The sequence below is a fragment of the Mustela erminea genome, chromosome 2, assembly GCF_009829155.1.
Source record: "Mustela erminea isolate mMusErm1 chromosome 2, mMusErm1.Pri, whole genome shotgun sequence".
NCBI lineage: Eukaryota > Metazoa > Chordata > Mammalia > Carnivora > Mustelidae > Mustela > Mustela erminea.
Window position 1 is genome coordinate 5,111,424 of NC_045615.1, and position 20,574 is coordinate 5,131,997.

Below are 20,574 nucleotides of genomic sequence, written 5' to 3' on the forward strand. Positions count from 1 at the left end.
CATACCTTTTCTGCAGCATTGATTCTTGGTTGACCGAGATTTATACTTTTTGGTGTTTTATTTATTGGGGAAAAATAATGTCAAAAATAAAGAAAAACAGTTTTCTCTGATATAGGCAAAGAAGTGTTTTTAGATTTGGGGGAAAAAAAAAAAGCCTGATCTTAAACAAGGAAAAAATACCACTCCCTTTTCAATACATATCTGTTCTAGACTTTTAAGACCATTATTAACTTATTAATTAATGTATTATTTGTTTCAAGTCAATATTTTTCTTATCAATCAGATCAGATTTTTTTTAATTTATTTATTTGACAGACAGATCACAAGTGGGCAGAGACAGAGAGGGGGAAGCAGGCTCCCCACTAAGCAGAGAGCCTGATGCGGGGCTTGATCCCAGAACCCTGGGATCATGACCTGAGCTGAAGGCAGAGGCTTTAACCCACTGAGCCATCCAGGCGCCCCATCAGTGCTCTTTTTAATGGTTTTTCAAGATACCCCAATTTTAACTCCTAAATGCACCCAGGAAGCTCATTGCTAACATCAATATTTGCAATGGTGTTTCCCAATCATTAGCCTTTTGCCAGTATTTTTTGCTGTAATTTTTGCTGTAACTGCATATCATTTGCACCGTGTATTTACATTTTCCTTTAAAAACTCATGTTTAATGTTAGAACACTAATTTTTCTAAAGTAATAATATCCATGCCATCCACGGTAAAAGAATTTTTAAGTAAAATCAACAAAAAACTCACTCTAGTTACACAGAATTGAAAAATTAAAAAGAGTACATTGGAAAAACTCGAGACAACTCCTAGGTTGGAAGAATGAGCAGAGCAGGTGGGCGTTGGGAAGACCAGCTAAGACAGCCAGAGGACTAGGGGTAGGAATCATCATGTAGTCACAGTGCTGACTAAACTCAAAACTTGTATCACTCCATTGGAAGGTTAGAAACATAGCATATTTTTGTCCCATGCCTTGGCCAGCAACTCAAGAAGCATCTTGATTAATAGTCCAACCAAGACAGGCACCCATGATGCAGCAGCATTTCCCCAGGGAAGAGTATCGGAACTCTTATACGAAGTGGGACTAGAAGGGTGCCTGGGTGGCCCAGTCAGTTTTCTGCCTTTGGTTCAGGCCATGATCCTGGGGTCCTGAGATCGAGTCCAGCATCCGGCTCCCTGCTCGGTGGCATCTTCTCCCTCTGCCTACTTCTCTCTCTGACTTAAATAAATAAAACCTTTAAAAATAATAATAATAATAATAGAATATATCTTAGATAAGCCACACCAACATGTCTAAAGGTATCAGACTGCTTGGTCCTATCATTAATTCAGCAAATATTTATCATGAGCTAGGGCCTGGGAATACAATGACCTTCTTTCCTAGAATTCACTAATTCTACTGGCAATGCCAATTGTTATACTACTATTTAAAGAGAAAGCAATGTGAAATTCATGTTTCCAGATATGCTCAGTGACAGGGAGAGACTATATTTAAAACTCACCATAAACCTCCAAGGATTTATGAAGTTACAATGGTTTTTCCTTAACTATAATCAGTCCAACGCTACCACGTCACTAAACCATTGATAAATAGAACTTCTTCTTTTCAGGAGTTTGCCTTAGAGATATAGTCCTTTATTTTAAAGGTTGAAAGAAGTACCAAAGCTAATTAAATTTCAAATCGGAAATTGAGGCACAGAAAAAAAAATTTTAACTTTCTCGGGGTCACACAGCAGATATCCTGTCTCCAGAGCGTCTATGCTTAACCCCTTGCAGTGCACTGCCCCTCAAATCCCTCCATTGTGGCCATCTCTGTGGAGAGCCATGCAGCAGGAGCAGGGAGTCACGTACTAAGCGAGGCCTGAAGAGTGGGAGGAGTGAGAGATTAACCCAAGGACTGTGAGTGCATTCGCGGGTGACGTTTGATAGATACCAGGAGTCAAGGGAAAGGCGCATGATCTGTAGAACAAAGAAAACCTATGGAGTCACGTACGTGCTCACGAGCACGATGCGTGCACATAGATAGTCCTTCTGATTGGTAGTTTTGTTAGTCGTGGTATACTCTGATTGGATATAGTTCGCACTTGGTGGAGATATACTTGGGGGTCTTAGACGGGTCAGGGGTCCCCGGCTGAAGATTGTGAATAAAGAAGTTTGCCACTCACCTCGCCTACGGGTCGTTCTTGCGGGTCGAGAGCGACACATCTCAATTTATAAGGTGATTCCAGTTCTTTATTTCTCTTCAGACTGCAAGAAAGAAAACAGATCTATGCCTAGAGTCTTTCATTTAATATACCTATAGATCTCTTTACATTAAAAAAAAAAAAAAAAAGGATGCCGTATCACTTCTCGGTGTCACTGTTTGCATCATGAGAAGAATAAAACATCCTGATACAAATTAAGCAGTGATTCCTTCTACCACAACAGCTTGCAGTGTACAAAAATGTGGCAAACACTTTTCTTATGACAACTTTAATGTTCAATGGAAAAGGAAAGTGTTACTTCTAGCACACTGTCTTCTATTGCCAGTCAGTGCAGAGACAGTATTAAAACATTGGGATATTCATTCCCACAACAAATACATTGGTTGTTCCAGTTTGGAGCAAGTTAGTGCTTCCTGTTGGTTTATGTAATTTTCCCAAAGGAAAACAGGAGCTATTTTTCAGTGAATTATTTTATTGGCTCTGCCCAAAATTTGTCTACTTCCAGGGCTCCTCTAGCCTTAGAAGAATAAAGCTTTGGCAAAAACACTGGATTAGAGTTCACATCCTGGGTCTGTGGATAGTTATATTGTGTGTCTTGAGTCCATTGCATTTTATCCCTCTAAGCTTCTGCTAGAGACCAGATGTTTGTGTCCTGCAGATTTGTATGTGAAGTCTGAACATCCAATATGATGGCATTGGAGGCGGGCCTTCTGGGAGGTGCTTATGTGCTGAGGATGGGGCCCTCATGACTGGGATTAGTGTCCTTATAAAAGAAAACTCAAGGAGACTCCCTCTCCCTTCCACCATGTGAGGACGCTGAGAAGAGAGCCATCTTTCAACCGGGAAGCAGGTTCTCACCAGACACTGAATCATGGTGCCTTGATCTTGGACTTCCCAGCTTCCAGAACTGTGAGAAATAAATTCTGTTGTTCATAAGCCACCGGGTCTGACATTTTGTTATAGCAGCCAGAACAGACAAAGACAGCTTCCACTTATTTATTGGTAAAATAGGGCACTAACATACTCTTCAAAGGGCTGCTGAGGTAATTAAATGTGATGATATCTGTGAAAGTACCTAGCACCGTAAAAGATACGTGGTAGCTGATCAAAATCATTGCTGAATATATTGAATTTTAAGGTGAATCAAAGCTATAAATATAGAATTTATTTAATGTTGTCATAAGAAATTGACTGGAACATTAATTTCCTTATATATCATTTCAATGCAGATTATAATTACAATGAGTTTACCAGAATAAGTATACAGTATAAACATACATGCATACATAAACACATACATTTTTTCATCAGTGTACACTGATAATACAGTGTATAATACACTGTAATATATTCATTTTCCATAAAGAAAAATAAGTAGAAAATAATTGCATTTTTCACTGCAATAAACCATAGAAGCGGCTTAAATACCCAATAACCCATCTACATAATCATGGGGCTTAAAGGTTTCCTGATGCAAATTATTTAAAACAGTATTGAGAATTAAAGAAATAATTTCGGGCTAGGCCTATGAAGACAACTTTAAATCCCCAAATCCATACTGATGACACTCCACACTGTAACGCAAGGCTCTCAGAGTTCTCTTCTACTTCTTATCTGAGGTATTTTGAAAAATAATCACATTACATCTTCCAGGTTATTAATTAGGTAGTATTCCTTAATTCTAGTTAGCATTCTTATTTTAGAGGAAACCATAGTTGAAAAAAATGAGCAGTTGATTAGATCAAAAGCCCTTCTTCATAATATTTAAGGGAAGGGTAATCATTCCACAGACCTAAGTAGGATGTTAGACCACTTATACAGGCCCACCCCCATGCCTCCGGTCTTGCTTTGGAAGTATGGGGAGATAGGAGAGGAAGAGGGTTAAGAGAAAGGAATCAAGGGTCCAAGAACTTGAAGTGACAATATTGTTTTCAGAAGGCAGACACAGGAGGTTTCCGATTCTGAATTAAAATCATAGGATCACAAGTTGGAGGCTAACTGCAAATATTATAGGCTCTATCTTTGGGCTTGCTCACATTCATGAGAGAGTAGGCCATGATGATGCCATGAAAAAAGAGATGTCAATCAAATTAACCTCCTTGTCTCATTGGAGCCCAATGAAGGCTTAAACTCACAACCCTGACTGAGATCAAGACCTGAGCTGAGATCAGGAGCTGGATGTTCAACCAGCTAAGACACCCAGGCACCACCTGGTTCTCATCTCTTAAGGGAATTTTGGTGAAAATGGTAAAATTGCCTGTTCACATTAGGACTTCTAAATGCCCTTAATTTTAACTATTTATAATCTCCTCCCAAAAAACACAGATTGGTTGAAAACAGAGTAATAGAGCACAAACACAGAATAATATAGTTCTATGCCCTTGGACTTGGAAGCCTGGAACTCACCATAAGTCACAGTATCTACACACCTCCCATTTCAACTTGAAAACCGCAAGGATAGTTTGAATACTGAGATAATGTTTTTGAACTTTTCTCAATTCAGATGTCAAAAATTTACTCATAGCCAGAAAAAATATTTCAGCTAAAGAAAACTTTATACTTGAAATAGTGTGTGCTAATATTTAGAAGGATAAAAAGCTTAAAGTTATTAATTTATATCCACTTACATATTTAATATGTGAATATCTGGGGGGGGCAATCTGTCTATCCTTTTCTCCAGATTTCTTTCTAATTCAGACTGCCCAGTTGTTTCTGAACTGAACTTCAGAGTGGCGCAATTAAAATTACAAATTTAAAAATCGCAGTGAATAACCATCTCTGATAAATTGTAGGTGCCTAGTAAATGGTAAATTCTCCTTGTTATAATTATAATTAGTTTAAAAAGTATTAATTAAAGTAGTTGCATGTATTAAATCATCACATTTGCAAGCAATGCACATAAAAATTCAATCTATAGCAAACCTTCGAGAAGAGCTGGATATCTTTGAACTCTATTTACCATTTGTTATTTAGAATCACAGAATCCTAAAAGTTGGATTGACTTCTGATGCTGAACTCCCCTTTTTCATGCCTGAAAAGTAGTTGCCTATCCTATAATGGAGAACCTACAGTGACAGGAAAATTTACTTTGTCCTGAGGCGTGCATCATGCAGTTTTAACTGTTTGCAAAGCCTTGTCTCTGACATTCCAGTATCTGACCCACTACAACTTATACCCACCAGTGCAAGTTCTGAGGAGTTATATAAATTTCGATTCCCTTTTTCCTAGAATGGACCTTCAGGAAGGTGAAGGCCCAGGCCCAAATCCAAATAACTCATCACAATAATAACTGTGATGTTTGTTATATGCCAAGCACCTTACCTGTAACAAATCATTAAATCCTCATAAGAAATACATGTGCAAGAATTATTTTCATTGTCACTTTTTGCAGAAGTTTGGGCCTAAGTATTAGAACTCAGGCTTTTCTCATGTAAAACCCATACCTTTTCCATTATATACATTCATAGAAAAGATAACAAATATATACTCCATGGTTGTTTACCTCTGGAATGAACCTTTGCCCACTGGGCCCAGCCTGCCCTAAGCAGTATCCATTGATCATTTTTTTTAGTTTATGGAGGAATTAACTGGCCTCCTGGAGTGTTCTTTTATAAGTCATTGATGTATAAATGGCAAAAAAACATCACAACCATAATCAATTCCATTATCCTCTGGTTCCATTATCAGGCTCCACTATCCTCTGCCTGAATATGTAAATTTACTTTGTGGAATCCTCTTTACCAAATAAAGTATATTAAGGTTCTGATCGGTACATGAAACACCTCACGTCCTTATTTTTCCATTTCTCAGACTCTAAAGAAGGCAATGAGCAAACAAATGAATGTTTCTTCTATTAGTTACTCACCTATAACACAAGTGATTCTGTAGGTACAGCAACTGTACCTGCCTATCATCTTTGATCAACAATGTTTTCCTTAGAGATACCAAGAAGGAAAAGTATTTTGATTGAATTAAAGTGACTACGTATCAAGTGAAATTATTTCTGTGTATCTACCATTGAGTAGGTTTGGACCCTTCTAATAAAGTATATCTTGAATGTAACGTGTTAGAAATTTGGACAAATTTTGATATTTCACTTCCATAACCCATTCTCATAATTTATTATCATAACTTAAGATGAAATTTCCTTTGCCAGGCATTATTGCCCTTCTTACTAATCATCGTATCTTTGTGAAAGACGTTAACTGTGCCCATCCACTAGGTTCATTCTCTTGACATATTAGAATGAACTTTATAAATAGAAACAAATCATGTAGTGTTGACATCTGGAGGGCTGATGCCCATCTCCATTCTTCATCAGCTACCTGTGAAATAGCCACCAACATTCCTAGAGCTTTCACTTTCTCATTGGCAATTAGCAAACTACTTTGCCTCATATCCTTGGTGAGGGTTATGCATACAGTTCTGAGGAAGAGACATGGATCCCAATAGTCTCATCAAAAGATGAAAAATATAAGGTCTGGGGGGAAAAAGTGAAAGAGATCTTTCAAAGTATTTCTTTCCTCCTCAAACTTAGTAAAAAGAAGTGAACTTAGGACACCTGGGTGCCTCAGTGAGTTAAGCATCTGCCTATGGTTCAGGTCGTTATCTCAGGCTTCTGGCATCGAATTCTGCATCTGGTTTCTTGCTTAGCAGGGAAGCCTGCTTCTCCCTCTGCCTGCGGCTCCCCCTGCTTGTGCTCTCTCTTTCCCTCCCTCTCTCTCTAACAAACAAATAAATGAAATCTTTAAAAAAAAAAAAAAAAGAAAGAAAGAACTCTTACTGGAGAGAGGAGAAAGACTTGTCAAAGGATGATAAAATAACATAGAGACTTATACCTTGCCCACATTAATATTCTATAATTTCATATGTTATCAGAAAAGAAAAAACTATATAATTAACTGCCACTCTAACACTCTGATCAGTTCCACGCTTGGCATTTCATCATATGATACATTTCATGATGTTGGCAAGGAATATCAATTTCCACATTTTGCAGCTACAATATCCCTACCCCTCTTGTTACAGCACTGGAGTGAGGCCACTAACAAGAATATTCTATCTCTGCATATACTCCCAACCTCTGCCATTAACTACAAAGGCTGTGTCTGAAATGTCATATTGAGAACTTCTCAAAACTTGAAACTTCTTTTCCTATTTCCATCCTTTTTGGTGGCACTGGTCAAACAGAGCCTTGGTTTCTAATTATTTACTTGGCTTTTCCCCAAAATCTCTGCAGACAACAAAAATAGATCTAAGAAATATAACATAGCTTTTAAAAACACAGGTTTTGGTTGGGTGTCTCAGATCTGAACTTCTTAGCTGAGTTACTAAGTCAGAAGCCAGTCAAGAGAAGAAAAAAAAAATTCTAAGGGTTTCGAAAAGAATAGAAATTAATGCAGAGAAATGGTACCACAAAGTTAAGGCAAGGTTAAGAAGCAAAATGGGGTGTATTAGTCAGCTCTGGCTGCCACAACAAAATCTCATAGACTGGTGGCTTAAACAATAGAATTTGTATTCTCATAGTTCTAAGGCTGAAAGCTCAAGATGAAAATGTCAGTATGGTCAGGTTCTGGAAAGTTCTCTTTCTGGCTTCTAGACAGCTACATTCTCACTGTGTCTTTATGTGGCTGAGAGAGAGAGAGCTAGATCTTTCATTTTTCTTCTTATAAAGACACAAATTCTATCAGATCTGGGCCCCATCCTTAAGACTTTGTTTACCCTTAACCATTTCCATAATGGCCCTCTCTCCAAATATAACCATATGGAGGGGTTAGGGCTCCAGTCTATGATTTTGAGGGGGACACAATTTAGTCCATAGCAGGGGACAATGAGGCAACCAGAAATTAGTAAGATAAAGGAGCCATTGTCATCTCTGGGATTGGAGTGACACAAGCAGATGTTGTTCTTAGAATCCAGAAGCCAGGGCCATCTGGCAGAAGCTTAGACCCATGGCAGCAGAGGCAGCCTGGTGAGAACTGAGACTATGAAGGAAGGTATTCTCCAGTGGAAGTCAGACTCAAAAGAGAGGTGCAAGCACCACTAGACAGGTTGCCTAACACAGGGCCAGGAATGCCAGGAAAGTCCTCTGATTCTCCTCTCTGCCAGTCCTCTACTCTTTTACTAGTACCTCCCATTGGCCAATACTCCTTGAAAGCTACCTAGCAAGGGAGCCTGGGATATGTAGTTCCCTCTCCTGCAGAGCAGAGCAAGGTCAAGATGAGATATGGAGCTGAGCACAAACTGACAGATGACTGGCACACTCACTGTATGACCTTGGGCACATCTCTTTTCTGAACATCAGTTCCTTCATCTGAAAAACAGGGCCAATAAAAGAGTTATTTGTGGATTAAGAAACATAATTCTTATGAAGCACTTAGGTCAGAGTAAATTCTCTACCCCATGATAAGAGCTCAAAAAATGTGATTTATCATTAGTCAGAGGACATATGTTTATTTTAGTTTATCTTAACAATGACTTTGAACAATCAGGAAGCTATGGTCAAGAGAACTAGTCAATAAACCAGGAAAATCCAAATGTTGTCTTGAACCAAGCTATCTTTATTTTTTTTTTAAAGATTTATTATTTATTTGACAGATCACAAGTAGGCAGAGAGGCAGGCAGAGAGAGAGGAGGAAGAAGGCTCCCTGCTGAGCACAGAGCCTGATGCGGGGCTCGATCCCAGGGTACTGGGATCATGACCTGAGGCGAAGGCAGAGGCCAAGCTATCTTTAAAGCAAAACGTCTAGGAAGGTTAAAACAACTGCAGAATGCCCATCCTAGCTTCCTTCCTGCTGTCTACTTCTTTTCTCCTTCTTAGATACTTCCATTTGAAACCCTGTCTTTCTCTTCCCCCCTTGCCCAAAAGTTCCAAGGTTGTGTGTAATAATTAAAATCATTAATCATTGGATCAATGGATCAAAACCAATGAATCATCAATCCATTCAGATTCTTCCTCATTTCTAGTTTTAGACCAAGGGAATGTGTAGGCTCTTTATATAGATCATTTTCTTTATGGAATGACTCATCTTACTCAGGAACGAGGGTGTTACCAGATGTCCTTTGTCTCTAAGAGACAAATAATGGCTCTGGGTGTCAGTCAGTAGGTGACTCCCTCAGCATGAACTGCTTGTCCAGGGGAAAGCCGTATCATTCTGCCGGGGTCACATCCTTCCCAACTAGGAGGATACAGTGCAGTAAAGTTAACAGATTGATTGGATCTCAACTTCCTTGCATCTCACTTCCTGGAAAAATTGTACGTTTTGGGCCAAAGGAGGCCCAAATGCTACCTACAAAGCTGCCCAGAGGAAGGCATGGGGTATTTCTCACAGGAATCAAGGTAAGAGCATTTGATCAGCTTTGGAACTAAAACAGTGGTAGGCTTTGGATACATTGCATAAAATAATCAGACACAGCTGGGTCTTAGGGACAGAAGGTCTATAGTTAACAGATTCAAAATCTAGTTTTTACCTACTTGAAAACAGTGCTCAAGCAGGAATCATTTCACAAGTCAGCTGCCAGCAACACCAAGATCTTGTTGCAACCAATAGTGTTTTCTTCTTCCAGGCCTACCCTCCTTTGGAGCTGGACATAAGCATGTCCAGCAGAGTCACCGAAGAAGCACATGAGGTCTGGCTATGTTTGTGCCCCCAAAAAAGACAGAAGGTCAGAAAGTAAACTGGAGAAGAGTCATACCAAAGATAGCTGGTCACATCTGTCTCTACAGCAATACCAATAATTAAAACACCTAAAATTTGTCTATTTCCCTATAGTTTAGAAAGTAGCTTCAGAGAGAGCACCCTGTTTAAGGCCTCACAATATGTAGGACAGATATTGTGATCTCTGTTCTCAGTCTGTGGAAATGGAAGCTCAGGGAAGTGATTTATCTATACGTATAAGGAGAATCACCAGTGGGCCCTAGCACATGCACTCCTAGAACATGTCTTAAAAGAAAGGATATTTAACTTTCACATCCCAGTGTAGTGACTTTTTCATTGCAGAATATTGGCATGGTAGAATATTCCTCCATATGCCTGCCATCTTAGATAACTGTTATATTTCAGCACATTTCCAACTTCTTCCTATGTACAAATTTGATATGGATGGATGTGATTATTCTGAAAATATCATTAAGTAACCCACATTTTCAAGAACAAATTCAGTAATATCTTTTCAATATATTATAAACGTTTATTCATTTTATTTTAAATTCATCACCATGACTAGATATTACATGGATGCAGTATTTGTCGTATCCCACCAACCTTCTCCAAACAACTCCCCTGTCTGTGGTCACTGTAATCTATTTATTCTAGTTCATTCAACAATTCAAAGCCACAATACTACAACCCCAAACTGTATTGATTATGAAAATAAACAGATTTGGTTGATAAAAATAATAATAATAATACTATTACTACTACTACTACTACTACTACTACTACTACTACTACTGCTACTACTATACTCGGCCTTTTCTTAAAGCTCAAACTACCAACTTATAATCCACAGATGTTTATTGAGCTTCCAGGTCATGGGGGGTGGTGTCATATCAGCAATGGAAGTGAGAAATTGTATTTGATTCATCTGACTTGAATATGATGCAGGGTAAGAAATTTGTGGTAAGGTTGCTTTTGGCTTAAAAAATGGCATTAAGCAGAGGGCCTGGGTGAATCAGTGGGTTAAGCCTCTGCCTTTGACTCAGGTCATAATCTCAGGGTCCTGGGATCAAGCCCTACATCAGGCTCTCTGCTCAGTGGGGAGCCTGCTTCTCCCTCTCTCTCTGCCTACTTGTGATCACTCTCTGTGTCAAATAGATAAATAAAATCTTTAGGGAAAAAAATGGCATTAAGCAAAATAAATATCAGTAGCCAGGGTCACAATGTAGGTAGAATAGGTGTGAGAAAAAGAATTCAAAAAGACAGTAATTCAAAAGAACAAGGAAGGGAGGATCAGGAGAGGCAGGAATCTTACCAGAGCTGAAGAAAGCTTGAAGAGAAAGAACTGACAATATTGTTTGGTGGGGAAAGCATGACCTAACTAATAGTTTAAAAATACACTTATGAGGCACCTTGATGGCTCAGTCAGTTAATGGTCTCCCTTCGGCTCAGGTCATGATCCCAGAGTCATAGGATAGAGCCCTCTATGGGGTTCCCTTCTCAGCAGGGAGTCTGCTTCTCCCTTTCCTATTTTGCCTACTTGTGATCTCTCTCTATGTCAAATAAGTAAATAAATAAAATATTTTTTTAAAAATAAATAAAAAGTCCACTTATCTCTTGGGAGGCCTTGGACAGGTCTCTTCAGAGATTCTCAGAATCCCAAGGATGGAAACAACATTATCATCACAGTTATGTTTATGTTTGTTATGCATTTAGAGGTGTCAAGAAACAGGATGAAAGCTTTACATGAATGACTTTGTTTAATTTCAGGGTCATAACCACCCTACGAGAACCTTATCATAATAGATAAGGAGTTGAAGATAATGGACGAGAGAAACCATCCAGTGTCACAGAACCAGTAAGTCTCAGAGAAAAGACTGAGACCAGTTCTCTCAGATACGTGCTCTCTAATCCAAAACACTGTTCTTGAAAGGACATTGAGTTTAGTCCTACCCCTGTGATCCTTAAGTCCACTTTATAACAGCCTGCCAATATTGGAAAGCCCCCAGTGATGAGGCCTACTGTCTACCAAGCAGTCCATTCCATCCTGAAGAGCTCCAAACACATTGACTCAGCTCCAAACACATTGACTCATTCAGTCATTCAACAAATATTTGTAAGCACAAACATTTTATGGGACCAGCATAGCTCCAGGCCCAAGGAATATAGCAGTGGGTAAATTAAATCCTTGTCTTGTGGACCTTATATTCCTGTAGGAGGAAGAAGGGAAAAAACAAAAAGCAAATATAAAGGATTCAGAGTGAGATAAATGCTTTGGAGAAAAGGGAAGTAGTGTAAGGAGATTAGGAAGCATTGAATGGGGAGAAAGGGTTGCTATTGTATAGAAGATAGTTAAGAAAGGTCTTTCTAATACCTAGGACATATTAAAGAGATAAGATGCAACTATCTATGGTAAAGGTACAGGTACAAAAGAGAGAATCCATTCCAGGACAAAAGAACATCAAATGCAAAGGTTCTAAGTGAAACCTTATTTGGCACGTTTGAAGAGTGATGGAGAAGGCCCAAGTGATGGGAACAGAATAGTCAAGAATGAAGTAGACATCTCTTTGATGCCTACTTCATTCTTGACTATTCAGCCTGCACTATTCAGTGCAGGACAAAGTGCAAAGCTTTCGGGGGTTTTGAGCAAAGGAATGACATGGGTGCATTTTTTAAAGAATCCCTCTGGTTACCATGTTGAGTAAAGATGGGAAACAGGAAGAGCTAATGACAAAAGGGCCAGTCAGAAAACTACTGCAAGTTTGGTATCAAACTTGGAATCAAAGAGGTAGCATTAGTGATGGTGAGAAGTATCAGGTCACGGGTCATATTTTGAAAGTAAAGTCTGTAAGATTTGTCAATGGAGGATTAGAGAGAGTAGAAGAAAAAAGAAATTGAAAGTGACTCCAGAGTGTTTGGCCTGGGAAACAGGGAGCACGGAGTTTCCCTGTTAATATGGGAACAAAAGGAGAAGACTTTAGAAGAGGGTGGGTTTAAGGAAGAGGAAGGGAAATGGGACATAGGCCTTGTCATGGGAAGTGGACTGCCCATAAGACATTAAAGTGGAGATGGCATCTCAAAGGAAACCAAGTGCCATAAACTCTGTGCCCTTATTTTACCTGTAAAATGTGTACGATGCGTGTCCTCCTAGTCCTCAATGTTATGAGAAAAAGTAGAAGTGCTGTCAAAAGTAAAACACACTACCAAACCTAAACCTGATGATGGGGATCATTTTTATAATCATTGAAATTAAAATCTCAGCAGCGAAGAATGAAAGGAATGCACAGATGGGAAATTTATCCCCATATGGATAGTAGGATGGGGACAAAGGAGAAAACGAGCCTGATGACATAGATGTAAAATGAATGTGTTGGCTTAACCGTGTACTCTGGCCTTGGCCATGATGGTATACATGGGCAGCTTGCAATCGCCAGGGGATCACTGAAGCCTTTCAGAGCAATTTTCTTATTATGCTATTTCAGAGTCAAGTCATTCCTGGCCAAAAAGGTCTGCTTTTATTCCCCAGGAATTATGATTTGCAATTTGCTTGCTTTAAAACAAAATGGCTGGCTTTATTTTCCGGTCCTTTAGCCTCATGCTTCAACTTCATGTCCCACGTGCGTGCCTTGGGAGAAAGAACTCTTAGAACAGACAGAGCCCCAGACCCCATGTTGCTGGGGTGACAGTCACATCCTTCCAAGACGACAGCAGTGTGTGGGTATTACCACAATGCTCTTCCAGGGGACAGAGCACAAAGCAAATCCTCAGAGTGTCAAGTCTGAGTTACGCAACTAGTTCACTGAACTGAAAACTAAGCACTTAAATTCAGTTTGCTTATTTCACAGGAAAGTGTCTGTTTAAAAAGAAAATTTCCAGTGGTTTCTCAAACTGTATGTTTTTTCACATGAACAACTCACTGTCGATCTGAAGAACCAAAGAAGACAGATGAGTCAAACACCTTGAGCTTGTCTGAATTATATATACACTTATTTCCAAGGCAAGAGGCGACCCCTGATAGAACTGTTTCATGTGTTAGACAGCAAATGATCAGTACCAAAGTAAAAAATCCCAGAGGGGGAGAAAAGGGGAGAGGGAGAGAAAATTCCACGTTAAACAACATGGATCTCTCCACTGTTCAGCCAGTGTTGCTGTAACTGAACGAAACTACAACATAATCAACTAAAGAACAAGAATAACAATAACATTTTTTTAAGATTTTATTTATTTATTTGGAAGAGAGAGACACAGGAAGAGAGGGAACACAAGCAGGATGAGTGGGAGAAGGAGAAGCAGGCTTCCCACCAAGCATGGAGCCTAACGTGGGGCTCCATCTGGCATCATGACCTGAGCGAAAGGCAGACGTTCAATGACTGAGCCACCCAAGTGCCCAAAAAATGACATTATTTTTGATGAGACAGCACTGTATGGTGCAGGGAAATACACTGGAGTCTTAGACTCCAGTTCCAGCTCTGTTATAACCAGTTGCATCATGAAAGTCACTTTATTCCTCTGAATCTGTTTCCTTGTATGTAAAACAGGAAATATCTTAGGTAGCTTCTCACTTTGGAGCTCTGTCATTTGATGAAATCTTGCACTCTGTGGAGCTCTTTCTTTGAAGGGCTAATGGTATGGAGGAAGAGCGCTTCGAAATACTAGCAAGATTTGTACCCCAAGCACTGAACTTCAAACACCCATATCTGATGGCGGCCTCACATATATCACGGACAAAACCTACCCTTGATGTTGCTCCTGCTCCAAAACCTGCTGCATCTTCCCCCATTTCTTTCAGGAAAAACTTCATTCTCCGACTTCTTCAGATTAAAAATTTGGAGTCATCCTTGACTCCACTCATTCTCCCACATCCTTTCTTCCAGCAAATTCCACAGGCTCTACTTCCAAAATCTATGCAGAATTCTACCCCAACCCAGGAGTGTTCTATTGTACCCCCAACACAAGGATCCACGAACAAATCATCATCATTACTCACCAACTGTCAGGAACCTCCACACTTGCCCCCTTCACTCATCCTCAACACACAGCCAGAGTGACTCTTAATGCACAAGTCACACCATGACATTGCTCTGACTGGAAACCCTCCAAAGACTTCCCATGGCTTAACATCTCCAACACTGTAAAATCAAAAGTCCTGGCTCCGTTGCAAAGCCCCACCTCACTCACCCACTACTTCTCCTGACCTCACCTCGCACCACTTCTTGCCTTGACCTCTTTATTCTTATTCCAACACACTGAGCAGGCTTCCACCTCAGGGCCCCCCATTTATCTGCTTTCTCTCTCACTTGTTTCAAGTCTCCAAGCAATGTCACCTTAACAGAGAAACGTTCCCTAATCAACCAACATAAAAGTACACCTTCTGATCAGACTCTATCCCGTGTACCTTACTTCACTTTTCATTATTACCCATATCACTGGAGATAACATGTATGTTTTTTAAAACGCATTTGCCTCTATGAAAATAGGACATTTTTATTTTAAATGCTGAGTCCCCCAGGGCTGAAGTACAGTATCTGGCCTATAACAGGTACTTGTAAATTATCTGTTGAATGAATGAATGATATAAACTTCCCGGAACCCTTACCAGCAGATGTGGCCTACAGTGAGCCCCGGAACGTGGCATCTACCCCCAGGACAAAGACTGCCCCCAACATATGGGCTCAGAGGCCTTGAACCCTCTTCTGCACTTTGCCTTCTCCCTTCTGTTGGGTCTCCCATACACCAGTGCTCACTCTTCCTGGTCCCACGCCAGGCTAAAGCTGTCCCTGGGGCAGATATGAGGTCCATAGAAATTTCCAGTGCACGTTTTCTAACCACTAAACACCCGGGGGTGGGGGGGAAGAGAACAAGAGAATAATATAATAGTAATTTTCACTTGGGTTCTTTTTAAGTTTCCCACAAGGGCCTGGGCACCCTCAAAGGGTCTGGGGGATGAAAGCCTCAGAACAGCACAAAGGGAGGTAGGGAATGGCCCTACTTCTGCAGGCCTCCAAATGGAAGTGAGTGCTGGTTCTTTCACCAAAACTGTCCAGGATAATAAGTGAATGTTTAGAAGAAAACACATGAAATTAATGTCTAGCCATTGGCTAGTGCTTAGCTTGTAACATGCAAAGGGAGAAAGCTGAGCCTCTACCTGCCTCCCTTGTGATATGCAGAAAGGCCTACTACCTTCTCCGCCTCCCCTTTCTGCACCGCCCCCCGCCAAAAGTGGGGGTGAGCTGCAGCTCTAAACTGGTTCTTTTCTTTACTAGGGCTTCTCAAGCTTAATGTGCACCTGAACCCTCTGAGTGCGGGTTAAAATGCAGGGTCTAATTCAATAGGCTTGGGGTGGGGCCAAGGCTCTGCATGTCTAACAAGCACCCATGTGATGCAAACGCATCTGGTGCACCCCCACCACGAAATCGGAAAGTAATCGCACCAAGCCCGCCTGCGGCTGAGCTGCTTTCTCCGGGTCTGGTCCCCCTCCCTCCAGCTCCTACCCCCACCGCAGCACTGCCGAAGCCTCAGAGTCCGGTTTCTTTACATTAAAATCCGATTCCTGAGCGGCTTAAGCTTCAGGCCAGGCCTCTGAGGGAAGAGGCATAGCCTCGTAAGACTGCGGTTGCCCCCACCTTCGCCTGTTCCAGCCTGGGCTCCCGGAGCCGCCCCCGCCGTGGCTGAGACACCTCTGAGCTTGCTGAGACTGACTGGTGAGAGGTTTCCCGAGAGGCTGCATTTCTGGCCAGACGCCGGGTCGCGCCCGCCCGGCGACCGCAGTGAGGGCAGTGCCGCTGCGGACCTTTCCGGGGTGTCGTCCAGGCGCGGCGACCTGGAGAAAGATCCAGCAAGAGGAGGATTCCGAGCGCCTCCCCCACCCCCTTCCCTTCTCCGCCCCACCCCCAAATGACTGGGCTTCCTGCCGAAAATGTGTATCACCCAATCTGCTCTAAAACATTCAAGTGTTGGAACTCCGCCGTGTGCGGGGTGGGGTGGGGGCGGGGGTCCCAGTCGTTAGAGAATTTGCCGCGGCCGCATTCTGCACTTTTGCAGGGATCGCGCTCCCTGGGGGGCAGAGGCTGCACCGGGTCCCCGCGCCACGCCGACTTCCTGGGCTCTGCCCATTCGCTGCGCGGACAGAAGCAGCAAGTTAAGCTCCCCCCGCCCCCCGCCCACCCCTGGGCTGGACCCGGTGCTCTGGGTCTCTTCTGCTAAGATGGAAAAAAAGAAAAAAAAAAGAAAAGAGCTGTGACCAGCGGCGACCAGAGTCGGGTGGCGCTGAGGGGACCCGGCGGCTTACAGTGAGTGAGGGTTTAAAAAAAAAAAAAAAAAAAAAAGTGACATTTGGCCTTTTTAGAGAACATTTTGATTTTTCAAAGACTTTCATCTCAGCTCATTAGATTCTAACAGGTCACGGAGGTGTATTGTTCAAATTACTTTTAGAAGTATGAGAACGCTACATGTTTTCGGTGTAATTCTAAAACACCATCAAATGCGCTCCGTTCTGTCTAGAAACACAGAAGGTCCCGGCGCAGGCTCCCGGATCCCGCCTCGCCGACTTCCTTCTGCCACAGCGCGGGGCCGGGGTGTCGGGAGAGAGTCTTGCTGGTCCCGGGCAGACGGGAAGGAAAGATTCTGAATCTACAATTAGACCTTCAGGTCCTCAGCAAGGACGCCCTACCGTTGGGCGAAAGGACGGTTCTACTCATCTTGCTTAAACGATCCCTGAGTTTGAGCAAAGTGTTGTTTCACAGGCGGGCAGGGAGGAGGTGCAGGGGGCGGTGCAGGGCCGCAGAGGCTCCTGGCTTCTGCGACTTGAACTGAGAGACGCCTGCCTCACCCCGTCTCAGAATAACAAACTCAGGGGTGAGTGCCCAAATAACACCCCTCCCCCCGAGAAATACCAGGAGTGGATTGCTTTGCGTGACAGGGGGTGGGAGGGGTGGGCTTTGTTGAAGAGCTGTGTGTCACCCCGGGAAACGTGCCGCAGTGCTGGAGAAGCCGCAGTCAGCCTCCACTCCTCGTTTCTGGAGACTTCGGCCGAGTTCTGGATGGCTACAGCTCTCTCCCGAGGCACCCTGGCCATTTTCTAATTTCCACCCTTCCATGAGACCGGAAGGCATTGGGGACAGACAAGAAGTTACAGGGGGGAATAGAGAACAAGGTGTCTCTGGCTCCTTTATCTTTCTCAAGTGCTGCGACTAAGTCACTAAAGTCACTAAGGCCGGTTGGCGGCTGCACACACATTCCCGCACTCCCAGCATCCCCAGGACTCGGCGTCTTCAGAACCCGGCCAGTCCCCGGAACCAACACAAATCTGTGTCTGGGGAAGGTGACGCATTTTATTCTCGCCTCAAAATCGCCCTCTGATTTCACATGTCTGACACCAATTCTTCTGTCTTAAACTGTGTGAACGATTGGTGGCTTACACTTAAGATTCTCTTTCACACATAGGCTCCCGGGAGTGTGCCTAGGTGGGGGAGAAGAAGGAGAAAGCCAGAGGTTCTCTCCAGTGGGTGTGAGCATGGATGCCTGTGTGTTTTAACCTCTGCAGTAGAAAGGTGGGATTTTCCAGGGACTAAATAATTAGAAATACATTAACAGCTCAGAATGAGCAGATCATTCCTCCCTCTCAAACAAGAGATGATTAGGTGAAACTCAGAGTTTTAATATAGGGTTTCTGTCTTTAGTAATAGGGGAGATACGAAGTAACAAAGGAATGTTAGTTTTGCTGCAGGGAAGCATCCTGCTAGGGTTTTGTTTTCTTTTCTTTTGTTTCTTTGTTTACTTTTTAGTGGTCCTATCAGGAAATGGCCTGTAGTCTCTATGAAATTATACAGATGTGGGTAGCTATAGATTAAGAGAGAGGCATTTAGCTAAGAGCTAAGGGATCAATGGCCATCGATACACAAATGAAAATGTCTTTAATAGCTACAAGAAACCTGAGTCTCATCCACAGCCTCTGAGGTTTTTTCTAAAGCCACTTCATATTTAAGACTAGCTGAGATCAACATAACTTTTGTTTATTAGAAGTGTTTCATTTAAAATTCTGTGTGTCCTATATCAGAATCTCAGGTATTAAAAAAAAAAAAAAAGAATCTGAGGTCAACTGAGATAGGTTTGACCACCTCACAAAGCAAGAAACAGTTTTATTTTCCTGTCACAATATACCATAGGTCACCTGTTAGTTGCTACCATATTTTTCCTAATTAACTAAAATAATACATATTTCATTTCAAATGAATTCATACAGGAAAGCTAAGGCTTTAAAGTATAACGATCAAGCTTTATAGAAAAATAATATGGGGATACATATGAGGAGCTATTTGGATGTGCATAATACCCTTTTAACACATAATCCCCCTAGGGGAATTACTAAAGAAATACTTACATAGAAGGGCAACTGTGAAGAAATCTATTGATAAAGATATTCATTGCCAAGCTGCCTATACTTTTCATGAACATATTTTTAAACTTAAGTTGGCACAACTGATGGATTAAGAACTCTGATGAGAAAAAGAAGAATATTTGAAGCTGGATAGATGATTATTCATGAAAGAAATCATCACATGCCCACTATCTTGTGGTGACCTCCCATGATCTTCACCTCTTGATGTATGTGTATGCCATTTTGTAGTTCTTTCTCCCACTGAATCAGAAAGGCTGGTTTCTGTGACCAAAAGAATACAGTGGAAATGATGGTGTGTGACTTTGAAGACTAAGTCATAAAGACAGTGCAACTTCTACCTTGGTTTCCAGGAATCCTTGCTTTGGGGGAGGCCAGCTGCCATATTGTAAGCTCCTATGGAGAGCCCCACGTGGAACAGAAATTGCAAGCCAAGTCAGTGAACCACCTTGGAGTAGATTCTGCAGGCCTAGTTAAACCTGCAGATAACAGTAACCTCAGCCAACATCTGGCTGCAACCGCACTGGAGATCCAAAGTCAGAACACCCCAACGGAGCAAACTCCCAAACTCCTGATCTGCAAAGACTAAGAAATAATGGGAGGTTGGCATTGTTTTAAGCCACTAAGTTTTGGAGTGATTTGCTACACAGAAATCCATAGCTAATACTTACTGCATATTAATTTGATGAATATTATAGCTAATACTTACTGCATATTAATTTGATGAATATTATATACTTATCGAAAATAAGATACCGCTTACTACTTTCCCTCTCCATGCATTCACTCTGTCAATAAAATATTACCGTAAGAACTTCCTAAATCATTCCACATCATGCTATGTCTCCTACTGCACCTTCTGCTGGGACATCACACCACCTTCTCTCATCTGGACTAAAATGGCCATCTAGTTAGTCACTCTACTTTGATTCTTGCTTTCCTAAAATCCATTCTCTCTGCAGGAGTCAAAGTGGTCCTCATGAAGTAGCAATCAGATCACACCACCTTCCCCTGCTTAACCCCTTCAGAATGTTCTTGTTGCACAAGGAATAAAACTGAGACTCCTTGGTCTATAAGCCCCTATATAATCTGGCCTTTGCTTTTTTACTTTCCATCCTGTTTTACTCTCTTGTCCATTCATAGTGCTCAGCAATGAGCTGAAGGCATTTTTCTGGGTTCAAGCCAAGATTTTGCACTTGCTGTTCCCCCTAACTGGAACAGTCTTTCCCCAGATCATTGCCTGCCTGGTCCAAATCCAGTGTCACCCTATTAACTAATTTACTTGTTTATTGTCCATTTTTGCACACACATACCCCA